At 53.8% G+C, this 9,603-nt stretch overlaps 1 long non-coding RNA gene across 2 annotated transcripts; it reads left to right on the forward strand.

The window, feature by feature from the left end:
- The first annotated feature begins 300 nt into the window (after positions 1-300).
- LOC134562463 (uncharacterized) lies at positions 301-5,527 on the forward strand. Of its 2 annotated transcripts, none has more exons than XR_010083170.1 (3): positions 301-745; positions 3,693-3,809; positions 5,363-5,527. It is a non-coding gene; the product is annotated as an uncharacterized LOC134562463 (long non-coding RNA). The 2 variants fall into 2 exon arrangements; XR_010083169.1 differs by having other exon boundaries at positions 302-792.
- Positions 5,528-9,603: the final 4,076 nt, after the last annotated feature.

Below are 9,603 nucleotides of genomic sequence, written 5' to 3' on the forward strand. Positions count from 1 at the left end.
TATTCTAGATTATATTACTTTTTAAAATGTATATTAAAAAGTCCATATTTTTTGAAACAAAAAAAAATATTTGTCATTGGTTCTAAGTAACACATTTCCCTTCATTAATTCGTTGACCACTATTGACTATTGATTTCTCCCTCTTTATGCTAATTAGTACATTTTTTGTCATCTTTTGTCATCTTTTTTATCATGTTCTCAGGCAGAGTAAAAGAGGCCACTTTAAGAACCACGGAGACATTTCTGGGGCACATTTTGTGCAGTTTTGGGTCTGGGGAGGGAATTTGGAGAGAGCTGGAAGGTCTGGAGGCCACTTGGGGGCGCCGGGTGGGCACTTGCAGGGGCCCTTAGGGATTCTGTCGGACAATTCGGGGTCCGGGGGAGCACTTGGGGCTCCAGGGGGCACTTGGAGGTCAGGGAGGGGAATCTGGGGGCCCTTCGGGGTCCGGGCGGGCACTTGGGGGGCTCTGAGGGGGCTCTCTGGGGCGCGGGGCATGATGGGAGTTGTAGGCGCGGGTAGGACACGGTTGAACGGGGCCGCGGAGCATCACGGGAGTTCAAAGCACAGCGCCAATGGCTCTCAGGGGCGCGGGGCATGCTGGGAGATGAAGTCACGGCTGGAATAGCGCTCTACCGGCGCCGCGGAGCATGCTGGGAGCTGTAGTCCCGGAAGTGGCTCAAAACTGGCGTTTGGGGATCGGGAGACAATTCCGAGAGATTTTTTCTGTCCGAGCCGCCACTTCAGGTCCTCGAGGCGAACGTACATGGTTTGGAGCGTTTGGGTGTAACTCCGTAAGCTCTAACTGGGCTCTTTAGGGCGCGGGGCACGGCAGGGGCTTTAGGTGGCGAACTGTGTTATGCGGGGGGACAATAGGAGATGAATTCCCCAAGTTGCTACAAAGGGCATCTGTGGGGTTGGGAGCCCATAGAGTCATGGCATCCGGGACACTTTTGGGGGGTCCCGAATGGGCGTGGAGGGGGCACTTACAGATCTTTGAGGGTCTGGGGACACTTGTGGGACAAAGGGCGGGCGGATCCCGGGGGGGTGGGGGGGGGGGAGGTCTGTGGAGCGCGGGGCATGACGGGCGTTGTAGTCCCGCCTGCAACGGGCTCTATCGGGCCGCGGGGCATGACGGGAGATGGAGGCAAAAAGAAACATGGCGCCGACACCAGGCACCGCCTCTGAGTCTCCGGTCCCCGGCGCTGATTGGCTGCGGGCGGTGATGGGCGGGAGTCTCAGCAAATGGGAGGCGGTGGAGGCGGGAACAGCCCCTTCAACCACTCCAGTGCCTCCCAGTACAGCCCAGTACAACCCCAGTACAGCCCAGTACAACCCCAGTGCCATTCCAGGCCCTCCCAGTACACCCCAGGCCTTCCCAATACACCTGAGTTCATTCCGATTCCTTCCAGTTCGAGTTATCCACAGTACACCCCATTACCCCCACTCTTCCCCGCAGTGTTCCCAGTGTCCCCAATTTGTCCCAGTATTGCCCAGTACCACTCCCAGTATGTCCCAGTATGTCTCAGGGTACCCCCACAGTCCATCCCAGTCTGCCCAGATTCCCCCTCAGCATTCCCTGTGTTCCCAAATTGTCCCAGTCCTCCCCAGTGTCACTCCCAGTATGTCCCAGTGTCTCCCACAGCGTTCCCAGTGTCCCCCAGTATGTCCCAGTCCTCCCCAGTGTTTCCAAGGAAACTGGAACTGCTCACGGTTGCCGTGGCCCCCAAACCCAGCAGTGGGGTCAGTGCAGTGTCCGTGGGCACAGCCCCTTGCAGGGCCCAGGGCAGGTTGGGATGATGACCCACCCTCACAGCTGGCCCAGGGCAGGGCTGGAGGGGTTTTGGTGGCACCTTGGGCTGGCACACACTTGAGGAGTGGGTCTGTTTGCACTGGGGAAAATTAGGAGTTTTACATTGCTTCAAAAAATAGAAACCCCCTTTATTCCTGAGTGCAGGCAGCTCTCCAAGCAAAGCAGGTCCCAGGTGAGGGAGGACACACAGGATGGGCTTGGGCAATGTGCAGCAAGGTTGTCCACACTGGCTCAGACCTCAAGGCACAGCTTCTCTGAGCAGGCCAGGCCTCCTGAGGGGAGACCCTGGATCGGTGTCAATCACAGAACACTGCAATCACCTCTGCTATAAAGAGAACAGTATTAAAACACACCCTTTATATCAGGAATGTGTATTTCTTAGAAGATCTGTGAAATCTTTTTCTTAAAGTGTTTCTCCATGATTTCCTTATGAACTGCACCAGACCCCAGAGGGAAATCAAGGCAGAGCCGTGCTTTGTTAGGACCTTCTTGATCCCACTGAGCCCCGTGGTGCATTTGGTGCTGAGCCCTTGAACCTCAGGGCCTGAAAGGAGATTGCACAAACCTTTCCTGACAGGTCCTGTCAGTGCTGGCATTGTCAGAGCCCTTCCAGGGACTCACCTGCATTGCTCTGCAGCCAGAGCTTTCTCCCCTGATGGGCTCTCTCCTGTCCTCCCACCCCAGGCTACCTTTACCCTCTTTCTCCCTTCTGCTGCCTGCCCTTGCTGCCTGCGGGAACTGCCCTTCTCTGCCCTGTGTCCCCCTCCTCTGTGCCAGAGGCACTGGGAGAGCCCTTGCAAAAGATCCTGGAAACTGTGGGATGTGCCAGCCTTAGGAGACCCCTCCAGGAATGGAAGTTTAACTTTGCTACAGCCAGAGAATGATTGATGCAAACACTGTGCAGATTTCTCCCCTATTGAGAGCTCAGTCCCCCTCCCAGCCCAGGCTGCTCCCATCTCTCTGTGCCTCTGTGCTGTGCCCGGGGTGGCTGCAGGCAGTGCCCCAGCCCTGCTGGGCTGGAGAGGAGCTGCTCCTGGGCAGAGCTGTCTCTGCAGTGCTGCCCTTGCCAGGAGTTGCCTCTGTGCCAGGAGCCCGGCCCAGCTCAGCAGCACAGACACAGCACCAGGACTTCTCCTGTGGGTTGGGTGCTGGGTCCCTGAACATCAGTCCCTGAGAGGGAGCTCAAGAAATCTCTCAAGCATTCAAAGTCAGAATCAAACTCCAAAGTTTCCTGAGGTTTGAATGGGTCCCACTAAGAGACAAGACTGAGAAAGTGTCCCCAGGTTCCAGTCAGAGCAGAACACTGCTGGCAGTGATGACAGGTGGGCACAAAGAAGGCAAAGGTGTCTCTGATGCTGAACAAACCTGGATGTGTTTCAGGAATGCCAAGGGCCAAGGCCTGAGCCCAAGCCCCTGCCAAGGCAGATCCTGTCCCTCCCTCCTTGCTCAGGGCTCTTCCCAGGCCACTGGGATGTGGGGATGTGCAATGCCAAGGGCAGCACCATGGGGCGGCCCCTGCCAGGCTGCTGAGCAGGGACAAGGAGGCAATGAGGCCCCAGGCCTGCAAGGGTCACTTGTCCCCTCCTGATGCCTCAGGCCCAGGGCCAGCAGCCATGGCCCAAGTGCTGCAGGAGTTGGCTGTGTCAGGGCCTTTCAGCTGCTGCCCATGGCTGTGCCCTGTGCAGCCCAGGCTGTGCTACGGTGTCCATGGCCTGCGCCTCTGTCCCTGCAGGCTGTCGTCATCCCCCGGCTGCCCCACCTGGCTGGGCCCTTCCTTTGCTGACAGCTCTGCGTCCTGCCTGCCTCTGCCTGGGCACACAGAGCCTTGGCCTTGATACCAAAAGGGTTCATTCCATTTTTACTGTGCATGTAAACTTTTAGCACAGGAACAAGGCATGCAGGGCCTGCTTTCTAAGTGAGGATGGATGGAAGGGAAGAAGACATCTGGCTCAAGGGTGCAGTGACAGAGACAACAAGGAGTGAATCTGGGATGTTCAGGTGGGTTTTATGGAAATGGGTAAATTGTAATACACATTTAGCAACTGTATATAAGCAAACATCTGTAGAATCACGTGCCCATGTAAGGTTAGGATTTATCCCATGTTGGACCTCAGGCCTGTAAAAAGGAGGCCCTCTGAAACACCAAATGAGTGTTAAGGACCCTTATTCTGACATTTTGGGCATTTGGTGACAGCAGAGGCTCACAGAACCAAGGAGTCAGCTGTGACACTCTGGAACCCCATGGAACAAAGCCTCCATTGTGCTGCAGTGGAACCTCCTGGAACCAAAGGTCCATTGTATCAGAGCAGGGCCTCATGAACCAAGGAGAGCATTGCTGACACTGTGGAACTCATGGAACCATGGGGTCACTGTGATGGTGTGGGGCTGGAGGTGCAGCCCCAGCACTTGGGAGGGCTCCAGGGGTCACAAGCTCAGCTCCCACACAGAACTTGTGCACCCTGGGGTGCTTTTCTTGGCCCCTGCACGCTCACCCAGGCTGAGATGGACACTGATGGTTTCTCTGGAGGCTCTCCCAGCCCAGCCCAGCTCCCTGCAAGCTCTGCCAGCTGCCCTGAGCTCTGGGCAGCACCAAGGGCCTCTCCCCAGCACAGCCCTGCCGGCTCTGGCCCCACAGCTCTGCTCAGGCCAGGCTGCTCTGGGCAGGGCCCCACGGCCTCAGCCCCTGGAAAGGGCACAGCAGCAGCTGCAGCTCACACAGGACTCAGCCCCAGCCATGGGCAAGGGGCCTGGCCAAAGGAAAAGGAGGCTCCCTGTGTGCCCTGCTCTCCTCTGCAGGAGATGCTGAGAGCTCTGCAGCCCCTGCTGCCATCCCATCTGCCCAGGCCAGCACAAGAGCCCCGGCCTTGTGGCCCTCAGGAGCTGCTCCTGCTGCAGGCCCAGGGCCCATCCCAAAGCTGGGGCAGCCACAAAGCTGTGCCCATTCCTGGTCACTGCTGCCCTGAGGAGGATGGACCCTCAGCCACTTGGAGGGTGGGGATGAATTTGACTTTTCCAGAGGCCTCTTTTTTCTTCAGCTCTTCACTTGAGAACTTAGTTATCAAATGCTCATTAACATTTGTTCAAAACACGCAAACACAACAAGCCGCTGGGAAATAATTAAGTTTTCAATTCTTCAGTGATTAATTAGACAAATTTGAGAAGTTAAAAAAACTTCTCAAGAACTCAAAGTTAAATTGAAACACTGAAGTTTCTTGAAGTTTTAATGGGTCCCACAGAGAAACAGGACTGAGAAAGTGTCCCCAGGTTCCAATGGGAGCAGAACACTGCAGGCAGTGATGAGAGTGATGAAAATCAAGACCCTTCATGGCTGACAATCAATCAGACTTTCTCCCTAACTATGACCATGGCTCTGCCTCTGGTCAGGTGCAGTACATTAGGAAGGTTTTATACTACAATTATGGAGGAAGATTTCCAGAGCTTCAAAGGAATACACATTCCTGTTAGAAAGGGTGTCTTTTATTACTGGTTTCTTTGGAGCAGAGGTGATTGCAGCGTTCTGTGATTGACACTGATCCAGGGTCTCTCCTCAGGAGGCCTGGCCTGCTCAGAGAAGCTGTGCCTTGAGGGCTGAGCCAGTGTGGACAACCTTGCTGCACATTGCCCAAGCCCATCCTGTGTGTCCTCCCTCACCTGGGACCTGCTTTGCTTGGAGAGCTGCCTGCACTCAGGAATAAAGGGGGTTTTTAGTTTTTGAAGCAATGTAAAACTCCTAATTTTCCCCAGTGCAAACAGACCCACTCCTCAAGTGTGTGCCAGCCCAAGGTGCCACCAAAACCCCTCCAGCCCTGCCCTGGGCCAGCTGTGAGGGTGGGTCATCATCCCAACCTGCCCTGGGCCCTGCAAGGGGCTGTGCCCACGGACACTGCACTGACCCCACTGCTGGGTTTGGGGGCCACGGCAACCGTGAGCAGTTCCAGTTTCCTTGGAAACACTGGGGAGGACTGGGACATACTGGGGGACACTGGGAACGCTGTGGGAGACACTGGGACATGCTTGGAGTGACACTGGGGAGGACTGGGACAATTTGGGAACACGGGGAATGCTGAGGGGGAATCTGGGCAGACTGGGATGGACTGTGGGGGTACCCTGAGACATACTGGGAAATACCAGGACATACTGGGAGTGGTACTGGGCAATACTGGGACAAATTGGGGACACTGGGAACACATTGGGGAAGACTGGGGGACAATGGGTTGCACTACTGACGACACTGGGAGTAACTGGAAGGGAATGGGAATGAACTCAGGTGTATTGGGAGGGACTGGGCTGTACTGGGAGGGCCTGGAGGAGTTGAATGGGCTGTTCCCACCTCCGCCCACTTGCCGAGCCTTCTGCCAATCACCACTCGCAGCCAATCAGCGCCGGGGATCAGGACCCCGGAGGCGGTGCCTGCTGTCGGCGCCATCATTTTCTCTTTGCCTATAACTCCCGTCATGCCCCGCGCTCCACAGAACCCCGGTATCGCCCCCCGTGTGTCCCATCAGTGTCCCCCAGACCCTCCAGGATCTGTAAGATCCCCTCAGCGCCAGTTCGTGACCACCCAAAAGCGTCCTCAGATCCCCTGAATGCTCCAACCCCACAGATGCCCGTTAGAGCCGCTTCTGGGAATTCATCTCCTGTCATCTCCCGCGGCCTCAGAGCCCCTCATAACACAGTTCCGTGCCGGAAACTCATGCAGTGCCCCGCGCCCTAAAGAGCCCGGTAGAGCTCCACAAGCTCCTCCAAGTGCTCCCGAACCGTGTACATTCCCTGCTGAGGACCTGCACTCGCGGCTCGGACCCAAAAGTGTCCCCCAAGTGCCTTCCCCGATCCCCAAACGCCCTGTTCGAGCCACTTCCGGGACTACAGCTCCCAGCATGCTCCGCGGCGCCGGTAGAGCGCTCTTCCAGCCGTGACTTCATCTCCCAGCATGCCCCGCGCCCCTGAGAGCCATTGGAGCTGTGCTTTGAACTCCCGTGATGCTCCGCGGCCCCGTTCAACCGTGTCCTACCCGCGCCTACAACTCCCATCATGCCCCGCGCCCCAGAGAGCCCCCTCAGAGCCCCCCAAGTGCCCGCCCGGACCCCGCAGGGCCCCCAGATTCCCCTCCTTGACCTCCAAGTGCCCCCTGGAGCCCCAAGTGCTCCCCCGGACCCCGAATTGTCCGACAGAATCCCTAAGGGCCCCTGCAAGTGCCCACCCGGCGCCCCCAAGTGGCCTCCAGACCTTCCAGTTCTCTACAAATTCCATCCCCAGATCCAGAACTGCTGCAAATGTTCTCTAGAAATGTCTAAATGGACCTTAAAATGCCCCTTCTACCCTGTCTGATGACATTATAAAAAATACGACAAAAATACTTAAAATGGGAGTAATTAGCATAAAGAGGGTGAATCAATATCCAATAATAGTCAATGAATTAATGAAGGGAATTGTGTTACTTGAGACCAATGACCAATCAATCATTTGGTTGCTAAAAATTTTTAGGTTTTTAGAAATAAATTTAAAAATTGGGTGACAAAAATATAGATTAATTTATTATAAATAACAGAAAATCTATACTAATTTTATTTTTAATAATTAAATTTTATTTTAAAAGAAAAACGTGTATTTTTTCATGTTTTGGGAGTTCAGACCCAGGCAGGTGCTGTCAGACATGGTGATGCTGGGGGTGAGGAGCAGGTTCTCCAAACAGGGTCAGCCTGCACAGGGCTCATTGTCCTTCATGCCCAGACCTCCTAAGGAGACGTTCAGCATCAAGATCACTTGAAGAATGCCTCAGTCACCTTTGCTGTGAACTGAAAAGTAGGAGAACAATCCCTTGATTAAAAAGTCATGAGATGCACTTTGAAATCTTCCTCCTTAAGTGAATTCCAAACTGGCTCCAATCAGCTGCACAAGCCTTGGAGATTCAAAGACCAATGAAGGTGGACAAGAAGCTTCTGAGGTCTTTCTGTATTTTCATCAGGCCCACGGTGGATTTGGGGCTGAGTCCAGGACCCCCAGGCACTGAGAGAAGGTTGCAGAAGCTGCTTAAGGAGTCAGAAGCAAAACTCCAAGTCCCTTGGAGCATCCCTGGGCCCCATTGAGGGCAGGGAGTGCCCAAGGCTGCGCAGGGACTGCTGAGAGCAGATCCTTGAGGGCAGGATTGCAGGGAGCCCAAGGCTGTTGAAGTGAAGGAACCTCAGATTAAACTGGTTGTGTTAAAATGTTACTTAGTAGTTATAATTCTAAAGAATGTATTAAACCCTCAGCGCAAGAGTTGTAACTTTAAGTCTCTGTTAATTTGTTAATGTAATAGCCAGAGTTCAGAGCTTATATTAAGATGGTAGCATTTCCAAGTTGTAACTCCCAGTTTGTAACTCCAGTGATTCACCTGCACTAAGAACTGTGTTAAGCTGTTTTGCAGCATTGTACCCCTGACCCCTTTAGTCCAATCGTCCCTTCCTGCGCTGCCTCCGCTGCTCCTCAACCCCGAAGGCCTCAAAGGCCTTGTCCTTTCTACTCCACCTTCACTGCTGTCACTCTGTCACCATAGTCACAGACTCCACCTTCGCTGCTGCCACTCCAGCACAGACCCCGCCTTTGCTGCTGTCACTCTGTCGCCATGGCTACCCTTCACAGCCTGTCATGCAGCTGCCAGCTCCACCCTTAATGCAAAGACCTCACAGCTCCCAGGAGACATTGCTCTACTCAGAGGCCCAGTAGAGGTGAATAGACCTCCTGGGCAGCTAACCAGGACAAAAGAGCACCTGCAAGGAGCACCACTGAGCTGAGGAAACTACCCAGCTGCCAACGAGAGCCACTTCCTACCTCGCCCTCACTTGCACTCACTGGATGACCAAGACACCCCTAGACTAAACCAGCCACGGGGCGTTTCTTTGTGCTCTCCCGAGGACAGGAGCCCCCGACTGCAGCAATTATCGGCAGCAGCGGGTTCGACGGATGCTCCTCTGCGGCGCAGACTCTGAGGGAGCAGCGGCAGTGTGTGCAGCCCCCGAGCCCCCTTCCCTCTAATCCCTAAATAAAGGCCCTCAAGAACGGAGCAGAAGGTCTCCTGGCCCTTTTTCCCAACAACTGTCCCTGGCTGTGCTGCTGTGCTGGGAGTCTCTTCCCTGCACCTCTGCTCACAGGCACTGCCCCTGCAGAGACACAGAAGGGCTCAGGAAGCATCTTGGACACACAGGGCACAGCAGGACACTTTATTTTACATCAATGCACAGTGATCATGGCTCCTCACTGTCTCTGCTTAACACAAGCATGGTGGATACTGTGTGGGAAATGGATTTGCAGAGAATTCTCAAAGCCTGACAGAAGGCTCACAGAGTATACATCTGTATGCAAACTCTGATATAAAATCTGCTGACTTAGGAAGGCCATAGAATAGGACAGACATTGTTGAGAGAGAAATTGAACTAGAAACAAGTTTCAAATGAGGACCTTGCAAATAGACTAGATAATCTGGGGAAATAGATCTAAAAAAGATGTATTGCAGTAGGACCCACGTGAGGTATTTTTAAATAATTGGCTTAAAAAATTTCGAAGTGTTGTGTGGCAAAACTGATAGGCCAAAAAGCTCCTACAATACATGGTAATTAGAAAATAGTTCAGTTTCTGATTATGCTGGCATGAACTTTAACAGCTGTACTGTCTCACCCTTCTCATGAGACCGAAAATAAATAAAAAGGCTTTTAAAATGCCTCTCCAGAGCCCTGTCTCAGGGTGAGAAAAAGGGATTGTCCAACAAAAAGGATGTTGCAATACTGTGACTAATGGCATCCCATTATGGGAAATA

This window comes from Prinia subflava, chromosome 27 (assembly GCF_021018805.1).
Source record: "Prinia subflava isolate CZ2003 ecotype Zambia chromosome 27, Cam_Psub_1.2, whole genome shotgun sequence".
Lineage (NCBI taxonomy): Eukaryota > Metazoa > Chordata > Aves > Passeriformes > Cisticolidae > Prinia > Prinia subflava.